The following is a 12,271-nucleotide window of genomic DNA, read 5'->3' on the forward strand; positions in this document are numbered from 1 at the left end:
TCAGGTATTGTACTGACGTTAAATAGAAAAGAAAAAGAAAATAGAAAGAAAAGAAAAAAAAATCGATGGCGATAGACAAGCAATGCGAAACAAGTATTTTCAAGCCTTTCAACATAAAATCGAATAAACTGATGCACACAAAGGCAGGAGGCAGAAAAACAGCGAGGATCTGTGATATAAGGGCAACAACAGACACAATCCACAAAGAACCAGTCATCCTTATAGGATTAAAGGATTTTAAGAATTTCAACTGTCTTTTACATTTTGTTGCACAAAACCAGGCCAATATTACATGTTGCTCCAGAGGAGATGTAAATGTGGGTAAAATCATAGCCCTGCTTAGTTACCAAGCTGTGACCAACCCCGTGATTACATGTCATGTCCCCATCATCATTACCACTGGCACACCCCTTACCCCGATTTAGAGAGAGAGTGAGAGTGAGAGCGAGAGAGAGAGAGAGAGAGAGAGAGAGAGAGAGAGAGAGAGAGAGAGAGAGACAGATCCAGCATGATCCTACCATAGCAGATGGATATGTCAGATATGCCTGCTTGGGCTTATGGAGATACTTAGTGGTAAATGTAATGACCTGTGTGGGTTTGTGTGCATGTGTGTGTGCGTGTGTGTGTGTGTGCCAACCCCTCAATCCACTGTTCCAATTACCCTGGGTCTGTCTGGGGAAAACTCAGTCACTTTACTGTGACAGAAAGGCAGGAGAGAGCCGGTTATAACTTAGATTCTCCATTCCTGATTGAGAGACCAGAGAGACAGAAGTTCAGTCAGTATGGCAGTGAAAAAATGACATAACTCAGACTCATGTTTATTTTGTTGGTTAAAATGACAAATTACCAACTACTACGGCTGCCGAGAAAACAGGGTGGAGAAATTACTTTAAATCGTCCTCTAACAAAATGTTCAAGGTTACCGCCAACTTTGTTCGTCTCTTGGAGCGTTATTGGCTGCGTGACTAATATGTAAACATATGTGTGAAATTCGAGGGCTTCAGCTTTGTGGTTTGGGCAGGGATTACTCCTCTTCAAAGGGCCCACACGAAAGGAAGCTAAAGAAAATCTCTGCCCATTCAAACTCATCAGCTGTCCTGATGGTGGTGACCTGGTTCACTGCAATTCAAGAAGTCAGTTCGGTCTACTTAAGTTTAAAAAGAACACAGTGTGCCCTGCAATTAAATTACAGAACACACTGACAAGGTTCAGCGAGGCTGTGGTTCAATTCCTGTGAGTCATAACACAAGTGATACCGAGCAGTCATTTAAAAAAGAACTTGGGCCTTTACCATTTTTCATTTGTTATTCGTTAATTACAAACTTTCTATGATTTATTTAGGCACAGATGACCCATTTGATACCCTGTGTGGTGTTCAGGTTTTCTTTCATCCATCCTTTCCAGGCGCCTGGAAAAAGGAACCTTTGGTTACTTTTAGATTGAATAATTCACTGTACAAACATACAGTAATAAGGTTCTTTAATTTTACTCAGATGTATTGCCCTGTATCTCCTCTCTCTTGTCCCTCAGCCTTCGCTCTCCTCTAAAGTCACAACTGTCAGCTGCTGTCCAACGGTTAATGGAAACTTTCCTCTCTGTTAGTGTGTCATGTGAAGGGCAAGGCAGGAGTTTTCCAACACTCTGTCCGTAGAAAAACACCCACCCGTCATGTGATGCATCAGGAGCCTGGAGAAAGGAGGGCATGTTTGTCAAGGCTCTTTTGGTGGGCTTCCTGTTTTGACCTACAGGAGGGAAAGAGTTTGTGTGTGTGTGTATATGTGTGTATGTGTGTGTGGATACATGTTTATGTACAGTATGTGTGTGTATATTCTGTTTGAGGAGGCAGTGTTTGGCCTCCACCCGGCATCAGCGCATGTTCTCTGAAGGCTTTTTTTCCTTCTCTGTGCCACCTGTGAAGCCACCTATAAAGCTCACTGTGATATAACAACTGCACCTCATTTCACTAATGAGCAACACAATGACACATGCAATAACTAAAAAAATGTTACTGTGGAATGACTCGCACATGAAGTTGCCCTCCCCATCATCATACCTCTCCTTGGTATTTGTTAAATGTCGGCTGGTGCAGCCTATCCATTAGTCTTGTCTATGTAAAATTCCACTCAGATCTCCAGTATGTGAGAAACCATAGAAACAGACTGGCCTTTGTTTCTTATGCTCGGGAAAGTGTCCTGTGAGCTGAACTGAGTAATACTGCTGTGGCAGCTGACTGGCCCACTCATACGCATTCAGTGTCAAAGAAAATAGTGGGTGAAAAATTACATTAATAAAAGGTGTGACAATATGAAGGGCTAAGGATGATTTTCCATCAACTGTTCTTTCTGATAAACTCCCTCTTCACGCGGAGACCCTTTGTGGCACTCAGTCATAAGTCCGGAAGACATTTAAGTTTGTGAAAACTACTTTGTTGTTACGGTGTCTGTCCTGCACTGCTTTATAATCTGTCATCAAAACTTGTAGCCGGTTCCGACACAGCTTACAGGAAGAGTTCAACGTTTTTGGACATATGTTTATTCTCTTCCTTGTTGAGAATTAGATGAGAAGATGTATAACACTGTTGTGTCAGCTACAGCCTGGCTCTGTCCTAAGGTGACAAAAGGAGCCCGACAGCACAGAGAAAGCTCACTAATTAACATTTTATATCTTGTTTGTTTCATCTGTATAGAAACTGGAGGGCCATTTCTTGGAATGGACCAGTTGCCAGGCAACAAGCAGAGACCAGGGCTGGGCGATATGGCCTGTAAACAATATTGCAATATTTTTAGGCTATACTGCGATACATGAAAAAGTTAAATTTGATCCCGAACAAAAACAGAGCTCAAAGCCACAAATGAGTGCAATCGACAAAAATCCCTGAGAAAGACATTTAACCCAGTGCAGAGATGTATTTAGCTACTGGTACCAACCAAGAAATAGTCCGGCACACAATTACCACTGTTACACGTGGTGGCCTCCCCACTGGAGTTTACCTCCCCAAAACTACGTTCAACTGAAAAAGGCCACAGTTCAACTCTACTGGGTCTTCATAAGGCAAATGACCAATATGACAAAGGGCAAGGTGTATATAGACATAAACTAGCAGCATCATGCTGACATCATTATATAATCAGAATTGTTACAAAATCAAGACAAAACTACATTAACAATGACAGTAATCTCACAAAATACATCAAAAAATATGGTAATAATCTTTTCATTATTTGTTGTAAAAATAGATTCCTGAAGAGAGAGGTACAGCAGAACAAGGCAACACTATACAAAATTTCATAGACCACAGTTTATAGACAAAATTTAACAGATCCCACTAATTCAAAGAGGGAAGAAATTTAACTTTATATAATGACTAACCAGCCACATCACACTATTAGGAAACATTTTAACAAATTGAAAAACATCCCAGATCTAATAAATACATCCAATAAATAGGTAACAGGTCTGGGACTCTGGGAATTGCTTTCAGGAACAGAGGTTTACAAGAATGGCTTATTGTCAAAATCGTTAAAATTGTTTTTCAGTGGTATCTAGCGTCTCAACTCTGGGCCTGTGCCTACATGTCACCGAGTTAAACAAGTCAGCAGTTAGATCCAATTTTTGGGAAATGGACTTTAGCCTCATTAGAGTGACCAGACAACAGGAAGCCTAGTTGTAGTAGTCTGCATATAGCCTAGTTAAGGGCTACCCTACTTACAGCTTCCATAGCCCAGTTACAAAAACACCCAGAAGAGTCAGTTTCTCCATGAGAACAGAGTCCAAATAAGTAATGGCAACTCTGAGCTAACGCTGCAGCTACCCTTGCCCTAAAATAAAGAGGGAGGACTAGGCAGAGTCGTCACATGGAGACAGAACTGGGGTGGGATATATTACATTAATTTTTCAGGCATCTATCGGACAACTTTTTCCTCAGTGACTTAGAGGATCTTGCTCAAGGACACCTTGGCAAGACACGTGGGTGATAAGGAGCACTGACACTGACTGCACTTGTAAGGAACAAGCCTGTGAGTGACAAGTTATGGGATGTCACTGTATAATAAGAATTCAGTGTCAGTCTGGCCTCATACATACACAAACTAAAAAAAAAAACATAGCTCGGCTAAACTCAAGCAGAAGGACTCACTAACAAGTTGAAGAGTTTGTCTTTTATGTTATGACAAACATTTTTTGATGCTTCATGTGTGAAATATTCTGCAAAGTACATTCAAGGATTGTAAGCTCTCCTTTAATAACAACACATCTAGCTGTTTTCAAGGTCTAGTTGGCAAACATTAGCCAAAACTGTTGATGTGCTCCAGGCTGGAACAAAACAAGGGTTCTTTCCAGTTTACTTCCCAATGTCAAACAAGTGCCTCTTGACTGTCAAAAGCAGGGGAGCAGTGACTAGATACATTCCCCAGAGCAGTTGCATTGAAGAACTCTTTGCTATAAAAGGGAAAAAAGGACAGAGAGGAGACTGGTGCGAGGCTGCAAGTCATCATTAATGTTATTATCTGGAACTTAATGTTGGATGTGCTGCAAACAGGCGCAGTGCCAGTTTTAGTAGATGCTAATTGCTATCATTATAGATAGACTGTTTGCTTAAGGTACAAACTATGGTGCTCTGATGTGAAATGGAAACGATCAACTCATAGGAACACCGAGCATGGTGAAATGAATGCTAGGTCTTGGTTTACATCATGATCTTTCTTATTATGTACTTTCTCTTCCGTGTATCTTATCATCCTCCTGTTGAATCATTGCTCTGCATCATTTCAATCCTCCGCTTCCTTCCTCGTTTTCTGTCTCACCATCTACGTCCCCGAGATGTTGTCCCTGCTCCGTTTATGTAGGTCACAGCCCATAGACATGATAACGAAGCTCGACAGTGGTGGAGATATCTGGCAGGACGGTGGCAGCGGTGTTAGCGGTTGAGGGGGAGAGCATTGGGAGTGTCGGTTCCAGAGCCATGTGGCATTGTACCTGCTCATCCATTATGGATGAGGGCCGGCAATAATGGATGAGGCTGGTGAGTAACCTGAGGATGCGGTGGGACATGGAGACTTGCTTTGGCCTTAGCCTCCTTTTCCTCCTCCTCCTCCTGTTGTCAGCCAGCGAGCCTTTCTCAGAAAGCAAGGAACATGACGCTCACCCGAACACAGCGGCATTGAAAACAAACATGGGGGCACTCAAATAAATCCATATTAGCACTGCAACAAGTTGGCAAGAGATACACTTATGAGAAGGGCGGGGGTTCACCGTCTATCTCGTTCTAATTGGACCAAATTTCTAATCCAAAATCTAAGTGGTAGAGCCACTGTCTGTTCATTTATAATCTAATGTTTATTGATTGTACTCTAAAATAACCTGGGGCATTTATTTTAAATCTCATTCTTCAGGAAGGTCCTTTCCACAGGGAAACATTGAACTGAATTAAAAATGCAGTTCACTTACTACAAGATGTACTATTCAGTCTGTGATAACAGTTTAAATGCTTTTTGTGGCTCTGGAGGGAATTTAAGAAAACAACCCTGATGATGTCATAGTGATGTCATCTGGGTTATTTTGGCTTGGGCTTGATACTTAATCTGTTTAACAAAAAGCCTGTATTACAAACTGGAGGTGTGGAGTTGGAAAGAAGCGGTCATGTAATTCAAATGTTATTGCATTATGAAAATTGTGGGCTCCTGTATTTTGGAGCTTGGTCAAAAATAGGAAATAAAAGAGGGAAAAAAAGTGGCCTCTGCTGCTTCAATTTGGCCACTCTTGTTTTATTCTGTCTCTGAGTCCTCACTCTTTATGGAGGTGCAATACTGAAATCGCTGGAGTACCCCTTTAAAGGCAGCATTCAATTTAGCCACTGTACTGTGGATAACTTGAACAGGATGGGATGAATCAGCCAGTGATCCAACAGCTAAGTATTAACTGTCCATGATGAGATCTTTGAGTCAGCTGGCCCCTACAAAGGCAGCACTGTGCCCAAACAGCTGCCACTGCCTACACCAGCCCCATAGTTTACTGCAGTCATTCGAAATTCAATACCGCAGGGCCCACCCCACCTTACAGTAGCAATCAATGACCAGCACTTTTGACAGGCGACACTGCTGTCTGCTGAGTAGAGGGTGACAGATGGGAAACAGGGATGGCTCTGTGTGTGTGTGTGTGTGTGTGTGTGTGTGTGTGTGTGTGTGTGTGTAGGAGGGAGGATGAGGGGGGGACTAGTGAACTGGTGAGGCTCATCCTCAGTCACACTGACAACGGCATGCTTAGTCAGACACCTGATGGACTGTGAGAAAGAGTGTGTGTGTCTACATGCAGTACAGGAGTTGGGGTGTTTCAGAGGGCGACTGAGTCATGGCTGCACCGAGGGTGGGATCCCAAAACAACAGATTGTACTGCCCTCTGCACTCTTCCTCGTCCCCTTGCCTAACTCCGGCAATGATGTGCTCCATTTATTTAATCAAAGCCCCCTCATTTCTAAGTGGCTGCCGATTGATTTCTGCAGGAACACAAAAGCGGAGGCAATGTCATTGGTGAGTGGGCCAAGCGCTGATGAACCTTTAGGTGTGAAAGAAAAAAGGATTTCCAACATACTTTGTGTGATTACATAGCAAAGCATTTGGCTGTAGGTGTGAAGGCACAAATCTGCCAGAAAATCGATCATGGCCTCACAGCATAATACCACGTGAGCATATGAATCATGAGTCAGTCAGAAATAGGTGTTGGTACAGAGTGAGTGTGACTATCAGGGAAAATGAGCGAGAGATGGGGAGAACAAGCAGATACATTTACAGCTCAGTAGATAAAAAGCAAACTGTAACAATGGGACAGTCATTCAGGGAAAGCTTGTGATGTTCAGCAGGGGAAGCTCTGGAGGAGGACTGTGACATCTCAGGCATGTAGCTGACACTTATCTAAACTAAAAGATTCACAACCTTAATGCTACAACAGAGTGTAACAGGGACACCTCATCCCTGGGTTTGCATGTAACCTAGGCTTCAATGTGCTACAAGTTTCATCAACTCGAGTCAAATGCATGGCGGTAACACTTGCCCACATCTAACAATGGCCTGCTGATTAGTTCTTCAGCAAATATACAATTTATATCAGCCATGCTGGCACCACAACTGTCAGCATATATTATAAGATGCACTTGAATACAGCTACTGTTGATTTTAATTCATGGGTTGAAATCTTGAGAAAAATACAGGGTTGTTGGTAGAGTTGGCAGCCAAAGTATTAATATCAAACACAGCCAGAGAAATGACTGACCCTGATTTTCTGCTCTACTTTTAAATATAATTGCAATCAAAACAGAGAGAATCTTGAGAAACTACAGTTTTTAGCAGACTTCTGATTGTAGTTGTTTGTGCACACGATAAACATGTTTGCTATAGTATGACTATTATAAAGTGTTCCTTGCTTTCCGCTCTTCAGACCGAGGGCGCAGGTTTGGTCTCAACATTGGCAGGGACACAACAACCCAACCACCCCTGCAAAACTAAGAGAACTTTTAAATTCTGTCAGCTGAATGCTTATTAACATACAAGTCGTCTTGGAGATGTAGCCTCTGGGAGGGCAAATCAGAATTATCTAATATGACTTCACTTCAACATAGTGCGAACGAGTTCACTCAAATTTACAGTTCTGTTCTTCCCAAGTGTTGGCAGAGACATGACCCTGCTGTCCATATGCAAACCTACGCCCATGCTTCAAACATGCATGAGTGCTTTATGGCCATATGTGGTTTCTGTGCACATGGGATGCTCTGAAAGTCAAGGTCAACGAACAATATAAATATGAAAGAGCGCTAGCAGCACCACTGAACTATTTCATCTTCCCTGCAATACAAAAAAAAACCTTGTTCAATTTCTGCTGCAGTACATATAATGCAAGGCCATGAAATCTCACTTCCATTTGACACGCTCAGATTGTACATTCAGTGTCACGTCTGGGAAATGATTTCTGTAAATCCATTTCCAAAGTCTTGAATGACACATTGTGTGGCGCTCCGATGGATACCTCTCATGAAGCACTTCATTACTTCTCTTCAGCTGAATCATAAACTAACAATCCTGTTACACAACGCAGCAATGCAGATACAAAAATGCAAAAATCTATTGATGTGCTTCGTCATTTTGAAAGCTTATTTGAATTTTTGCTACTGGGGCAGCAACGTTTTAGTCATTGGATGCCTCAACTTGACTCAGACATCTCTCATTGACCAGTCACCAGTTCAGAGGATTAGTCATTTGAAATTTCATTAGTCACTCTGCAAAGTTGCGCTATGTCCCGGACTAATATATGCACAGTCCATGTCATCAACAAGCTTGTTTCACACACACTTTGTATTTCAATTAACATTTAATCCATGTGGTAAATTTGCAGTTGTGCTTAACTACTCTCTGAAAACGGCGGGACAAATGAGTTTAACCGAAAGTAGCAAGCAGAGTCGATTTGCACTCATCATCAAACTGGTCCCCGGTGCTCTGGGCGGTCATTTGAAATGGTTGTGTTTATTCCAATATAGAACTGCGACTAATGATTTCTCTGCAATTATTTCTTTGATTAAATATTAATGTAAGAGAGCCCACAATGATGTCTTCAATTTGATTTGTGCAACTACCTCAAGATATTAAATTTACTCCTCAAATAAGAGGATCTGAAACCTCTGAATGTTTGGCAAAAATTACTGATATAATTAATCAATCATCCAAACAGCTGCTGATTAATTTCCTGTTGACCGACTAATGAGTAATCGACTAATTGCTGCAGCTCTACTTAGATAAAATCAGGATAAAGTAATCGTTTCCATGATTCTTTTTCCAAGCCTTCTACAGTAAAGCAGTAGTAGTTTGTGTGCAGCATGAGAATCATCAGTGACCAACTGAAAACATCCATTAGATCTTGTTAATGAACGTATTTAAGACAATCTGTCCCATGGGTGGTAAAACTCTTCTTTGGCCCTGAAAAGATGAAATATTTTGTTGAGAGATATTTGACATCTTCAGTCTGATTAGAGGAAGATGAAAAATTCAACCATCAATCGGATTGGACGTGACAGTGGCAAGGTCCCTCTGATTGGATGTTTAACTGCTGACATTGATTGATGAGTCATCATAAGTGGAATCACCCACTGGCAACAGCACCCTTGGGTTGATTCCTCCTCAGATGAAAACACCAGCTGAATTGTGGGTAGACATGGCTGGTACATCAGCGGTGGGAATGGGCCAATTTTGTTTAAATCTAAATCTTTATTTAAATGTAATAATGGAAAATGACAGCAGCTTTCATGTAGTAAATGAGCATACCTAGGCAGCCTCTGCACGTACCCACTGAGCTGAGCACACACAGACACACACTGCTGCTTACCCCTACAGGTCATTTCATTTCAGCAGTAAGGGACAGCTTAATGTCCCCAAGCTTAACTGCTCCCTGTACAGCCACCTCAGTACAGCCAGTCAAAAACCTTCCCTTCCCCCACATACATGGATTTGACACAGTATCAGTGGAGTACAATATAAATACTTAAAATAAGAAAAAGTTGTTTTTGTTCACTTATTGTATGAGCATGAATTATCACATTTCAAACCGATGTCTTGTCCCTGTGGACGCTGATAAGCTCCACTAGAGCAAATCTCCGGAAAAAATAAATAAAAATTTGAAGGAAATAAGGGGTTTTAAATGGTTGTCTGTGTGTCTTACCATGCAGGGATGAGTAACAATTTAATTCATTATTCTGTGTGAAATTTTAGCTTTGTGCGGTGAAATCTTTCACGTTCACCACACGACTGAAAGTTTGGACAAATGAGCGAAACAGATTGCCTGTGAATTCTAGCTCTAAAAAGTCACAAGTTTTCTGTCTTCAAAAAGACCGAAACTACAGCAGGGTTCTGGGATTGAATATAATTATACGCTGAGGCATGAAACACTGGAGTCTCTGATCTGGTCACATCAAACTCACCGTGAGAAACATTTTTATTGTTACCAAATCCTCTGGTTAATTTTCAATATCTAATGTCCTGATGGGCTGTGGCTGCATCTGGTAATCCACAGTGATGTGATTGGTGAATATCTCAATATAGTGACCTATTTTCTAGTAAGTTAACACGGCTGGCATGCCAGGATGGCTTAACTGATCATATAAACCCGTAACTGGATGGTCTCTTGTGTTGCAATAATGTAATTTGTGCTGCTGTTTTGGTACTTGAGTATTTATAACTGAACAGAGGCAGAGCAAGTGTCAGTGTGAGTGTGTGTGTGTGTGTGTGTGTGAGATATACTTTTTCCCAGTGCATGTGGAGAGGAGTGTGGATTCGTCTGTGTTTGTTTCCATGTAGTGATGTGTAAGACAAACACAGCTCATGGCTTAAAGGAAGAGAGTAGTGTCCTTTTATTGTATGCAGCGTTGTCATGGCAACACAACAGGAAGCAGTGTGCCTGTAGAGAGGATGTGATCCCTGCGATAGAATCAAAGGTAGCATCACTCACTCAACTCTCGCAGTCTACCTCTTCCTCTCCATCTCCATCTCTCACACACACACTCTCACACTCACACACACACACACACACACACACACACACACACACACACACACACACACACACACACACACACACACACACACACACACACAGTCAACTAACTTGAGGCAAACAGTCTCCACATGAAGGGACACATGGTTATATATATCTGGATCCTGACAGACACACGACAACCCTGGAAAGCAACAGGAGTGTGTTCCGTGTCCTCACTGGGACACGAACGTAACAGGATAGGGGTGGGGGCGGACGGGGGTGGGGGTAGGGATGGGGGTGGGTGGGGGTTGTACGTACCCTTGAGCACAAAACACATTATAAATAACTAAGAGAGACATGCCTGGAGCTCATTAACATTATCATTCCAACACACAAGTATGTACGTACACACACACACACACACACACACACACACACACACACCACACACACACACACACACACACACACACACACACACACACACACACACACACAGTGGACATTCAAGATATTAATAACTGTCAACATTTGTAATAAGCAGGAGCGGTTAGCACAAGCAAAACTTGGTGGACTCAGAACACTTCACAAAATCAATGTGTTTGCACATGTGGCCACGAGTCCCAGACACAAACAATCAATCTTCTCTCCGTAGACATTAATGCTTTTCGAAGTCTAGGAAAACTTAGAAGAAAGGTGTGATGTCAACTGTATTTTCTGATTCACTTTAGTGAATTAAATGTACTAAAGTTAAATTCTACTTTAATTTAAAATGTTGAAAGATATAAATAATTGATTAGGACTTGGTTTATTCTCAGTGTTAAACAATGTGAATTGGGCCCAAAAAATCTGACCAAGATTTTCCTACTTAACTACCTTAACTACACATGCTAATTGGAGAGCATTTCTACACATAATTTTGTGTGTTCTTATATATACAAAACTACTATTCAGTAAGAGGAATCAATACAGCACAATGTTTAGATGCCAATTTCTGAGCATTAACCATCACAGCTGCATAAAAGAGAGAGATACTGGCTTCCATACTTTATACAACAATGAGGCCAAGGCCACTACTACCGCGGGGGGGGGGTTTGAAGCAGAACTCGGTGAGCGCAACACAACCACTGTGAGTGAAAGAATGTTGCTTTGGAGAAAAAGGGGGATGCAGGAATGTAAAATTGGAGGGATGGAGGCTGGGGTGGGGATCAGTTTGTTGCAGTATAATCAAAAATGAATGCCCCCTGTGAGTAGCAAATAAACACCAGTTTTGGTTTACATTCTGAATTGAGTGAATCGAATGTGAATTGACCACAACCACAGCAAGCACCAATGTGTATCTCTCCCATGTGGTGAAATGAGAGATGACTGGCAAGAACAGGGGGGCAGGTGGGGGATTGGAAGGGGGTGGTGGGTGGAGGGGTGGAGGTGCGCCATAGTAATAATGTAGGTGACAGAAAACAGACAACTTTCCTTTACCTCAACAGACGCAGGTCACCTGACTGAGAAAAAACAAACGAAACACTTTTGTTGTGAAATGAATGTGTTGGATAATGCCCATCTGAGAGAGAGTATGTGTATGTGTGTGTTTCTCTGTCATAGGCTACTTTTGGGGACAAATTTCACACTAAAGACAGGTAACTGGGGACGGTTTATCCAATCTGGGATTAAAGATATATATCCCCAATTGGTAAAAAGCAGATTTTTGGTCAGTGGTCTAGGTCAGGGTTAAGGTTAAGGCAAGTAGTGGTATTGGTTACGG

At 41.9% G+C, this 12,271-nt stretch overlaps 1 long non-coding RNA gene across 1 annotated transcript in view; it reads right to left on the bottom strand.

The window, feature by feature from the left end:
* Positions 1-1,500: 1,500 nt before the first annotated feature.
* Positions 1,501-12,271, bottom strand: part of LOC130163872 (uncharacterized) — a 72,121-nt gene continuing 61,350 nt past the window's right edge. Inside the window, exon 3 of the long non-coding RNA XR_008826533.1 lies at positions 1,501-1,686. This is a non-coding gene — a long non-coding RNA (uncharacterized LOC130163872). The remainder of the gene's footprint in view (positions 1,687-12,271) is intronic.

This window comes from Seriola aureovittata, chromosome 22, assembly GCF_021018895.1.
Source record: "Seriola aureovittata isolate HTS-2021-v1 ecotype China chromosome 22, ASM2101889v1, whole genome shotgun sequence".
Lineage (NCBI taxonomy): Eukaryota > Metazoa > Chordata > Actinopteri > Carangiformes > Carangidae > Seriola > Seriola aureovittata.